The 12,627-nt window shown below is 41.5% G+C and overlaps 1 protein-coding gene across 1 annotated transcript in view; it reads left to right on the forward strand.

Moving 5' to 3' along the window:
- The window catches only part of TOLLIP (toll interacting protein), a 249,134-nt gene that overhangs the window by 30,611 nt on the left and 205,896 nt on the right, over nucleotides 1-12,627 (forward strand). The gene's annotated exons all lie outside the window — the stretch shown is intronic.

Raw genomic sequence — 12,627 nt, forward strand, 5'->3', positions numbered from 1 at the left:
GATGGACGCCAAAACAAGGAGGGCGAAAGCATGGCCCTGACTGTGCACCCATTGTATGGCCATAGACTGCAGATCTATTTAATTAAAATGGTCCTGCCAATGATAGAAGTGAAAGAACATGTGTCTGAAGTTTAAAATCGCCTAAAGTAATGCCGTTCTAATTAAAAGAAGAGCCAAACACAACCATTAAAATATCCCAGGAAGGACATATAAGGGCCAAGAAGGAGGTAACTAAGAATCCTTGTGAGGATAAGGGTAGGGAAGAGACGTATTTGAATGCTAAGAGTGAAAACATTCATTGTGAAGATTTAGTTTTGATTAAACCAGACCAAATAGGGTTTCTAATTTGCTAATATTTAAGGAATCTAAAGGATAAGACCTCATTGTAAATGAGAGTTTGGGTGTGGATTGATTAGTTTAAATAGTAGATTCATTAATAGTTTTCCCTAGTTACGGGGTGTATACGAAGTACCCTTGTGGATAAAGCTCTTCCCTTTACCCCATTTTGTTGCGCAAGTTAATGCAAATATTGCAGCTGCGTGCTTTTTAAACCTTGGTGCCCCTTGGCAGACCAACATGTTCCATGTAACCATTATTTGTACTGGATAAAAAACACCTTCTGCAAAAATGTACCAGTCACTTTTTCAACACATCACAAATGATAACCATGAAATGAATAGTAAAAAATAAAATTTAAAAAAATTAAAATTTTATTATGACAATTTTCCCATTTGTTATGAAGTTGGCGCTGAAAGCTCACGGAGCTCCCTGATTGTCATTGATTATACACATTATTTCCCTTAAACCTGTTTCTAGTTTGACACCTCAAATTGTACAATTGCTTTGCTCTACTGAATGTCTAGGAGAAATTATGATAAACCTGAGAAATCATTGTCATTATTTTTCAGAATTCCTTATTTTTCCTCTTAATGACACAACCATGTTATGGAAAAACATTAATAATCTGCATAACATGACAGTGTTTTAACTTTGTATACACTAAATGTTGATACCACCAAATCTGTTCCGAAGAGGTCACTTTATACATTCAATTTGGTTCTGTCCGAATCGCTTGAACACAGAACACAGAACCCATCACACTAGTTCTGCTGTAGAAGCCAATTTCGATCTGTCTGGTGTGTGGCTCTTAAGGAAACCTTTCAACTCAAAACAATAACTTGTCCTTATATATATATAGTTGGCCCACTTGGTCATTTAGAGCCATATTTAATGAATTCACTTTTTTTTTAAATGAAACCGTTGCTTAATAAAATGCAAGGGAAATTGTTGTGTAGCCCTGATGAAGCCCCCCCCCCCTGCAGTGGTGTAGCTCTCAAACTTTGGCTATATATCCCTACTGGATGAGTGAGGGTGAAAGTATTAATTCAGGTCAGCAGTTATCTCTAGAAAAAGCAGTAATTGCTAAAACATTGCAGTGGCTAACAGTATGGCATCCCATACTCGATTACTTTTACATTGAAATATTTATGGATTAGCACAAATGTCTTATTGCCTTATTTTGTGTCTAGTTCTCCTTTTCACATGTTCACTACTTATCACCAGATTTCCTTCCTCTTTGCGGTTACAGTGAGTCATTTCACGCCATGGGCTGGAAAATATTTCAACACTCATTTGTCTTCAGGGAGGGAGAGGGAGAGAGGGAGAGAGGGAGAGAGGGAGAGAGGGAGAGAGGGAGAGAGGGGAAGAGGGGGAGAGAGACCTTTTGCTTTCTGTTATGCACTTTGGAGTAAGTAAAGTACTAAGAAAGATTATGCTTTTCCTTCAGCACAACAGTGAAGTTGGGTAAACTTCCAGTTACTGCTAATTTCTGAACAGGAACATAACATCCTTTCACCAGTTTCTAAGACAAGGTTATGAATGTTATGTTACAGCTTTGTTTGTATGTAGCACTGGTACCACTCTCTCACCTTGCTTCAAGGACGAGTGAATTTTTTTCAGAGTTTTATAGTGGTCTATTCAAGGATCACTGTAGGTTTGAGTATGGTATGGAGGCATGGGTAATAAATAGTACAATGTGTGAGTTTCCTGCTGCAGCCCCTAACTGCATCATGTGAATTGATTTTGGGTACTTGTGCTACCGGAAACTTAAGCAAAGGTTGAGTAGCTAAGATAATATCTTATTGAGTAAACTCCACCAGCGAATCCTAATGCTTTTCAAGATCTGTCACCAGAGTGTAGTAGGAGCACAGGTGATCGTTTTCCTTCTAGGATAGTTTTCTTTTTTCTGAGAAGAATCACCCTGAACTAGATTATTGAGTTTTCTTTTGTGTTGGCAGGAGACAGCTGTCGACAAGCCCTTTTTTTATTACAAATGCTTTAAATTATACATATATTGAGTTTTGGCTCTTCCCAGAGGAGTACCCTTACCTCAAGTATTCCCTGTTTGGCGCATCATTCCACCCCTGTACAGTGTGTCCATTGCAATTAATTAGGGATTGTTTTACGTCCAGACGTAGACTAAGTCTTTAGGCGTTAAATTCATAAGTATCCTTGGTGCGTTGTATGCAGAAAACAATTATTTTTGTTTTGCTTTCACATTGCAGTACGTTTTTTCACCCAATGTTTAACTTTCAACTCAAAACGAAAGCCAGACCTGTTGGCCTTAGCACTGTTTGCTTTTGTCTGTAGTGGTTTTTGATAAATTAGAGAGGCGTGTACTGAATGTAATATTTAATTGGGATTCAGTACTGTTAATGCAGTGTTGGAGGAGATGTTATCCGCATATGAGATATTGTGATATTGCAGAGATGAGGCGTTCTGCACTGTACCAGTATGGCTGTGCGAGTCTCACAGACTTCCATTAATGGCCTGCTCCAGTAGTTGAGCTCTGAGAGTGGCAGTGCTAGAATCAGCTGTCAAAAAATGAAGACTTTCTGATATTATAAGATGACAGTCTCCCAAGCAGCAAGGCAGGTGGCATGTATTTACTGTGGCATTTTATTCTGCTATTTAAATGATATGGCCATTCAGTCTATTTTAAATCATAACCATAGTGTGCCGTCCTGGTGGAGAGCAGACCTCTCCTTGCTAGTAGATCCCATACAATTAGAAACTACAAAAACATACCATACAAACAATCCGTGAAAGGTTGCCACATATTAAAGCTGGTGTGAAGGGTTTTTGTATTGGTAAAACAAATAACAAAGAATTGTGAGAAGGCCAAACTCCAATATTTGGGGAGGAAATTGATTAATGTCTACAAATGGTTGCAGATCACCCAATGGAGAGAGGATTGTAGAATTAAGTTATTTTAGGGAACTATTCCAATTGTTGTTTTAACTATAGGAAATGAACCAAAAGTTTCAGAGCGTCTTTGGAGAATGCAACAAGATTTGTGTGCGAAGTCCCAGATGTCAGAAAACCAGGTTCATAAATTATTCAATGAAGCTGCTCGGACTGTAGTGGAGCGTCAATAGTAATTGGAAAGTGCCGCTCGCAGGCTGGGACCTTTTGCTGATTGCCATTCCTGGATATTTTTACACTCGACGGAGTAGAGGACCGGGGTGAAGGAATCTTGAGCCACAGGAGGACGACAGCAGGGACTCGGGACTGCGAGGTCCAGCGGGCCTTGCGCTTGGACGATTGGCCGCAGCTGGGGCCTCTTCCCGAATCCTCCCACCAACTATTTAAAGACATCCCCATTGACGCGCTAGCGGGCCGAAGACCGGGCCAAAATACCGGGCCAAAGACCGAAGACCGGGCCAAAGACTGGGCCGTTCTTGCCCGTTCTAGCCCGTTCTAGCCCATTCCAGACCGGATCGGGCTACCCCCCTTGGTTCTTATATTATTCTTTTTTTGTGTCTTATACCTTGTATTCCATCATATATGAACATTGTCTGTAGTGAGTCCACTAAAATATAGAAAGGACAACCAAGGATGTACACTAGGGAAAGCAGAAGTAGGGCTGCCAAAGGGGGGAAAATGCTCACAGGCACCCTTGACTATTTTTATTACTAGATCGAACTCTGTAATAGACATGGGTATTCAATTAATGGAACATAAAGTGTCGCTGGATTTAGCAGCTGCAAGGAGACTGTCCCAGGACATTGCAATGTCGAAAAAGTCTTCATTGGGCCACATAGCATCAGCTAGAACCCCTGAACGTGTGATTAGTCCTGTTTCACTTGTCACACACGCCGATATACACAACATTCCGGCTCCCCATCCCACAACATCAACCTCGCCACAAGCAACCATGCAATCTATTACAGATAACATAAGTTCTGATGGGCAAGCCGTCACGGGTGACACTTTAGTAAAACAAAATGAGACCGTTGTTCAGGATGATGAGAACAGCTTGAGGCAATTGCCTGGTAGACAGGAAGGCGCAATACCAAAAAGGAAACGCCCCAATGCCTCAGCCTATGCTAGGAAAAAAATCCAAAATAGTAAAAACAGGTGTCCAGGTGTATGGTGAACAATGAGGGAAATAGGACTGGCTTGGCATCTCCTAATTCATTAAGTAGGGACAAAGAGGTCCAAAATGTTGTAAACTTAGACATATCTGAGAGCCCGCAAAACTTGGCAAAGTTGGGTAATTTGGAAGGTTTTGGAGCTAGGAATGTGGAAGGTGGGAATAACATCCTAGTGAAGAAAATGGGTGATATCATAAAAAAAACTTTTAACCCCTCTTGAAACAAGATTGACATCTATAGAAAACCAGTTACTCGAGGTGGAAAAAAGTATCATAGCCTTAACAAGCCTTAGCATAGCGGGACCAACGCCTAATCGCACTGCCGGTGCTGCCCAGACTCCATTGGCCATGTTGGCCCCCCATGTGACCAAACCAAATTCCCTGGTAAAGGGTAAGAGTGCTAATAACCCGAAAGCAACGACCTCGAATCATGTAGCCACTGTCCAAACAGACCAAGGGACCTTGAATCATGCAGTCACTGTCCAAACAGATCAAGGAATCTCACACCAGGGTACAGATGCTACTAAGTGCGTCCAACAGAATCAAAAGGGGATCCAGAAAGGGGAAAAAGTGAGGGGAGGATATATTAATTTACCACCGGATGCTAGTCCCTTTGTTGTAGTGCTGACGGGGGTTCCTGAAGTAAATAATAATAATCATGAGGAAACCTTCTGGTCACTCAAAAACAAAGTTTGTTACTGGGTAAATGAAAAAAGACCTATACCTCACCACGCTAAGAGCAAAATCCTAATGGTTCGTAGGACACCATGGATAGGCCCCACAAACAAATCTATTGCGGGCGATTGCGTTATTGTAACATTTGAAGACCCACGTACTGTGAATCACATCTGTGCGTGGAACTCCTTTAGTGGACCCCTTGAGATTGATACCGTACCTCTCTCCTTCTTTTATCCGCCAAATAAGCGCATTGACGGGGGAGGAGGGTGGACTCTGGTTAATCATTACGCTCAGGGAGGGTCTAGTGGTGAGAGACAGGGTAATCAAAGACGTTGGATAGGTGTCTCAACATATAACCGATTCAGCTGTTTGGAAGCAGTGGATTGACTGAGGCCTACGATGGGTTGCAAAATTGGCACCATTGGTTCAGCATGCATATGTAGTCCTAACCCTGTGTATATTTCTAGGGAATGTCTCCTAGAAGAGGGAAAAAAGGTGATGGCTGAAGGGAATAAGCAGGGAGGGAGAAATGATCCCAACACTGTTGTGAAAAATGGGACTAACTGCACACACATAGACAATATACATGGTGAGCAAGACACATTGCTTACTGCAGAGAACTTACAGACGGTGTACTCAACAGGAGCGATTGTCCCCAACCCAAGGCGACTAAATTTAGAAATAGCTCCAGTAAAAAGTCGCAGCGAGGCAACACTGAGATTAATATCATGGAATATAGCTGGTGTAGCCAAAAATTTGAGGGACCCAGACTGGGCAGAGTATATTGACTCTAGTGACTTCTGCCTACTACAAGAAACATGGGCGGTTGATGTACCCCACAGGGTGGGCTTCAAAACTTATGGGATTGGAGCAGTGCCATCGACAAGGGGTAGGCCATCAGGTGGCCTTATCACTTGGGTTAAAGTAACATTGAGGATCCAGGTCGAAGTCATGGACACTGGCTCTTTAGACCTACTAGCTCTAAAAATCACTAATGATGCGGGGAAAGTATTTTACTTAATTAATGTCTACAATAGACCCGCATCCACATCTAAGGAATCGCTTACCCTAATAAAGCTAGATTACTTCTTGGGAAGATTAGCCGGTAAGGAAGCGACTATCATAGCTGGTGATCTAAACTAACTTCGAACCAGTTAAAGGGCTGAGTGGGTCTTTGAGGAGGAAGATCAAGCAAACAATATTCCGCCCCTGGAAAACATTGTATCTGGAAATTGTACAACCCTGGCAGTACAATTAGTAAAAATGACTGCGGAACATGGTCTTAGGGCCTGTAATGGTCGCCTACCGTCGGACGCTTAAAAAAAACGACCTTCTGTAGGAACAACAGCAAAAGTAACTTAGACTTTATAATTATCTCGTTGCCCATTTGGCACCACATGGTAGACCTTGAGGTGAAGGATAGGACAGAGAGTGATCATTACCCTCTGGATCTATTGATTGAAGAATGTTTGGTTTTGGAGGACGGTACTGCAAAATCACAAGAGTCTTCTAGTCCCAGTGATGAGGTCCTGGCTAGTAATAACAATTAGAGCACGGTGACATTCTTGCAGCAATATATTCACAGCTTGCTGGGCATTTTGAAGCCTTCATAGACTAATCCCCCCCACCCCCCCTCCCTCCCCCGAGTTAAATACCCCTGAACAGTTTATTGCTCTTCACAATGAATTTTTTAAGGCATTAAAAGTATTGGTGACAAAAATGCCAAAAAAGAGCCACCAAAATCTGAGCAATATGTCACATAGTAAACGCTGGTATGACAAGTCTTGTAGGGTATCCAAGGGGAAACTTTTGTTGGCGATCAAAACCAAAACACCAGCAGATGTTAGAATTGCAAGGGAAGATTACAAGAGAGTACAGGCTGCATCAAAGAAGCTGTGGGAGGAGGGCAGCTGGGCCGACATGCTAGATGCTGTAAAAACAAAGGATATAACAGGGTTTTGGCGGTTAGTCGCGAATGAGAACCATGTAGGAAGAGTTGTGAAGGACGTCTATCTCGATGAGATGACGTGGGTCAACCACTTCTCAACCTTATACAAAAAATATGATGGGAATCCCAGCGAGATCAACGTTGAAGCACCTTGGCATACAGCCCTTACTGACCCACTCGATTTCACAATTGAAGAAACAGAGGCAGCAATAAACTCTCTGAAGAGCGGTAAGGCGCCAGGGTTAGATAAAATACCTGGAAAACTTTATAAACACGACACAAAGATATGGGCACCTTTATATACATTTTTTATGCAACATGCTGTCACGTAGCAAAGATTTTCCCAATAGCTGGCGTGGAGCCGAGATTGTCCTAATTTAAAAAAAAAGGCGACAGGTCGAACCCTTCGAACTATCAGCCTAATGGACATTCTCCAGAAAATCTATTCAAGGCATATTTTAACCCACGTAAATGAGTGGCTAGATGATAAGATGGTCCTCACTAAGTTCCAGGCTGGGTTTAGGAGCAAAGTGAGTACCATCGATCAGGTCTTTAGGTTCTGCTGCCTTTACTGGAAATACGTTCACATTAAAAAAGGCCATTTGTATGTCGCCTTTGTAGACCTTAAGGCGGCATTCAACTTAGTACCGCGAGAACTTCTTTGGAGGTCCCTTCATAATGCTGGACTACCTGATTGTTTATTAACCCAGATAGTCGAGTTGCATGCTAGGAACTTTGCCAAAGTTAGGTGGGGCCCGAATGGCGAACTTACTAAGAACATACCAATTGAGCGCGGCGTGCGCCAAGGCTGCGTCTTGGCCCCGACCCTATTTTCGCTCTTTGTGAACGATATTCCTGAATACTTAGATGGCTGCTCGAATGACTCTCCGAAATTGAATGGAGAGAGTGTGCCTGCGTTACTCTTTGCGGACGATACCATCCTTATTTCGTAAACTAAAAAAGGTCTCCAGGCACTACTCCATTCATTCGGTGACTATTGTAGCAAGAAAGGGTTAGAAATTAATGACACAAAAACAAATTGCATGACTCTGAATCCTAATAAATCTGATAAAGGATCTTTATTTTTAAATAGCCAAGGGTTGGAATTGGTTGAATCGTTTTCCTATCTGGGGGTCTCGCTTGATTCTAAATTCACGTGGAACCCACAGATTGAGAAAAGCAAGGTAATATTTGCACAGAATACAAAACCCATTCTCCTTAAGCACAATTCAAGTACTAGTAAAGCGGTATCACCAGCTGTTGAGCTTTTTAAATACAAAGTACAACCAGCAGCCCTTTATGGGGGCCAATGTCAAAGGATGCTTTTGACATTTTGGACAATAAATTCATGCGTAGCATAGTAAGGGCTCCGAAAAGTACGCCGTTGGTTCCCCTCCAACTAGACTTGGACTTCAGGAGGACCGATCATTATACTATCGTACGGCCGCTGATGTTCTGGGTCAGACTGTGGCAGACTCCAGAATTGCTTGATTATAGGAATGGGCTAAAAGAGTTACTGTGCTTAGACGTATCAAATTCCAACGTTTGGCTAAAACATATCAGAATGTGGTTTACCAAAATAGGCCTTCCCCATTTTTGGAAAAGTCCTGAAAGGTTGCCACCGAATTGTAAAAATGTGGTAAAAAAGACCTTCTTCCCCATTTTTGGAAAAGTCCTGAAAGGTTGCCACCGAATTGTAAAAATGTGGTAAAAAAGACCTTCTGGGGCTTTATAAACAATCAAGTATATAACAACAGTGGGTCATTGGTTAGCACTTTTCTAACCTTTAAGGATGTACCTATATTTGAGAGTTTCCTTGATGAAATTGAGCCCCCACTTGCAAAAACCCTTTTTATGAAATTCAGGTATGGCAACCTTATGACTAATTCAACTCTTGCACGCTGGTCTAGGAAAAATGCTAACGATACTCCAACAGCAGGAGATTTATGTACTTTGTGTGAGGGCAATCATAAGTAGGACGACCTGCATATCTTTTTCTTCTGCCCAGTATATACTCTGGCCAGAAGAAAGTGGATCAAACCCTTGTGCAACCTTTTAGGAACTAGGTCATGTATGACGGCACTTAGAATAATTAAATCCGATACATCACAGATCATTGTATTCAGTGCCAGCAGATACCTCCACTCCATCTATTTTGTTCGCAAGAAAAAAGGCCTAAAGTTGTAAAGCTACAGGATGTTTGCATGTATGTTAAGAACTGACTGAGTTGATTGAATCAGACAGCCACGTTGTAATATTTTATGATTTTTAAATTCATTCATTTTAAACATGTTAACTACTATCTATATCATAGTGTGTTAAACGGATTTTAGATTGTTTTAAATGAAATGTTGCTGTTCAAACCTTTTATGGCAAAACAATGCCGAAATAAAGAATAATGAATGAATGAATTGGAAAGTGTTTCTCAAATAGTATCAAAAATAATATGCTGGGACCCTCTTCAGTGTTCCAGAAAAGATATGGCACCTATACATTTTAATAAAATAACAATTAAATAACAAATTGCTCTAATTTATTTCATTTATCAAGAAAAGGTAGGGAATGCCATCGTGTGCTTACCTTTGTCAAAGGACTTTGGGAAAGCTGGTCTTCCCAGTGAAGCGTATAGGCTTCTTAAATCTAAGCTTGCCCATTGGTTGATATTTAAATCTTATTTGTATTTCCCTGTTTAGGGGGTGAGGAAGTGCTGTAATGTTTTGATGGAATAGGTTGGTGTCATTTATAAAACTGGAACAAAATGCTGAGACCTTTGGGTCATACTTACCAACCGCACTTTTAGATACTGATTACTATGAAGCTATGGGTGCACCTGGCAGGTGTTGCCCCCCTCACCCTCCCAAACAATATGTATTGTATTGCGACTTATATAGCGCACGTATCACCCGAAGGCATCAAGGCGCTTGCCTTGGGAACCCGTCCTGGCTTATTCCCTGTGAGATAACCCCTACTGGGTATCCCCAGGGTGAAAGCCAAGCATCCCGCAGCGGGTGGGCCGCCGTAGTGGAGATTAAGCAACTATTGCCCAGAGCTGCAGCGTGGGACCCCATGATTAGAATAGGCACCGAGGTGAGAATTATCGAGTCCGTAGACATTTTGGGCTCAGGACCCTGCCGCGTCGGGAATTGAACCCTGGTCCCGGGCCAGACCTCTGCATCAGGGTCTGCCGCTCTAATCAGTGAGCCACACTCCTCCTACTCCACTATGTTTAGTGCAACCAGGATTTGGCACGTTACCTAATTGTGGCGTTGTGTTGTTGTGCTTGTACAGAGATGCCTTTTATAACTGTTAATTCTTGATGCTGAAAAGTTCTTCTAACCTAATAAACTGGGTGTATTTGGACCCTAATGTGCATGAAATCATCTTTTGCACTGAGTTTCCTCTAAAGTGACTGAGGGACACAGTCATTGCTGTATGATTTTACTTTTGAGTAGTGTACTGTTAAAGAGCATCTTGTTCAGATCTATGAGCAGCTGAGAACTTCCATTAATTTGGTCATGAAAAAATTCGGGAAAGATGCACCGATTAATTTTGGGTTGGAATTTATTGATGTAGATTAGGAGCACATTGTCAAAATTCGTTTGCTGCTATACAACGATTATCTTAAAAGGATCAATTATTTTTCAGTATACCTGCTCTACTAAGTAAAGTAATTGTTTGAATAAATACTTGGAACGGTGTGTATAATGCCAAACTGCCTCTTGCAGCTTGACACCTACTTCATGATCTTACCCTGAACCGGAGAGGTATTGGCAACCAATTTTTAGTATTTCTTTTCGCCCTCAAGTCTGTGGGGATAGGTAATCTGACAGATCTTTGCTTTGCTGGATCGGTTCCCGCTATAATATTATTGCGCTCGATCCTTTGATCATGTGATTTTCTTCAGCACACAAATGGCAAAATAATTACCTGCACAAAATGGTGGTATATTACAAATGGAGTGGCTGGGTTGATTAATTTGAGGCAATATGGGGCCGACTATTAGAGAGTACTTTGAGGGTGTTCGCTAATTGAAAGGAAGCGCCAAGTGTTTAAGGGATGTTTGAATATTGACAGCATATATAGGGAGAAGATGTGCCGTTATGGCCTGAGCAGCTGATTTAGGAACTGAGGAACCAGGTTTGAGTGTCTGCGTCTGCTTAAATCCTATGATTCTTGGCAAACCCCTTAATCTTCCTTTGCCTGAAACAATAAATGTGACATTGTGTAGTAGTAGTAAAAAAATCTTTATTCGGTATTCAATTTCCATGAGTTACCATAAAAGCATTTGTACAATACATCTGTAAAAGATTTAACAATACTAACATGTTATCAATCCATTAAAAAATTTATAGCAATGATGGTTCGTACACATTAATTTAAAAGATTATTGTTCTGAAGATTCATCCTTAATTTAAAAATACATTTTAAAAAAGTACTGACAACTTTGCAGATATACTCTGACGTTAAAAAATTGTAACCACATCATGGCAGGACGACATTGTCTAAGGCCTAGGGTTCTCAATAGTGGAGATAGCCAGAGCCTTCGGTGGGCGGAATAATATTTACAAAACAAGACAGTGTGCATCGTTGACTGCACTGATTCATCACAGGGGCAGGGAATTAAAGTCTCTTCCCAGCTGTTTCTATTGAGGAATGCTACAACCCTATGGAAAATATTCAGCCTAAATCTTACCAGTAAGAATCGTTCAAACTGCGAGTCAACATAGGTTAAGTATGGTTCCATTTGCATTGTTGTTATAACCGCCAGAGAATGCTGTACGGACGGTTTCTTAACCTCCACGGTAATGCGTAGTTCTTCTAAATGACTCAGCGCCTTTGCCTTAAGGTCTTTCTTAGAAATTCCATTAATAGATTCCGGGTGGTAATAGAACTGAGGCATTCCAAGATCAGTGAACACATTCTTTACGTATCTTAGCCACTCTATGTTGTCTGCATGATCTAAGGACATACAGTCTGCAACAATAGTTTTAGTGAGGCAGTTCTTTGTTGAGACCCAAATTCTGCGCCATAAGAGTATGGGTTCAATTTTGGCCAGGTCCTGAATGTATGGTAATCCCAGTTCTGCATGAGAGGCAAAAGTTGATGCTCTTTTAGGGACTGACAGTAAAAATCTTATAAAGGTATTCTCTACAACCTGTAGGGTCTCTGTGTGTCTATGGCCCCACAAGCCCGCCCCGTAAAGTGCGATTGAATGGCACTTCGCTTTATAGATTTGGAGTAGCTCAACTGGGGATTTTTTACCTAATTTCTGTGCAAATTTCATAAGAGCGGCGATGGATCGCAGAAGTTGGTGCTTGCGAGCTTCTATGGCCGCTCTCCACTTGAGCTTCTCATCTATCATGATTCCCAAATAAGGATATTGGGGAGTGGATTCTAGCTTTTCATTATTTAGAAAAATTGCGTTTGCATTTCTCTTAGCCCTTCCAGCTACCATGACAAAGGTTTTCTTTACGTTTATGAGGAGATCTAAATCACTCATAAACTTTGCATAGTTGTCCAGAGATTTTTGTAGCTGTCGAGGGGTGCGTGCTATGATCACCGCATC

This window comes from Lissotriton helveticus, chromosome 3_1, assembly GCF_964261635.1.
Source record: "Lissotriton helveticus chromosome 3_1, aLisHel1.1, whole genome shotgun sequence".
NCBI classification, from domain to species: Eukaryota; Metazoa; Chordata; class Amphibia; order Caudata; family Salamandridae; genus Lissotriton; species Lissotriton helveticus.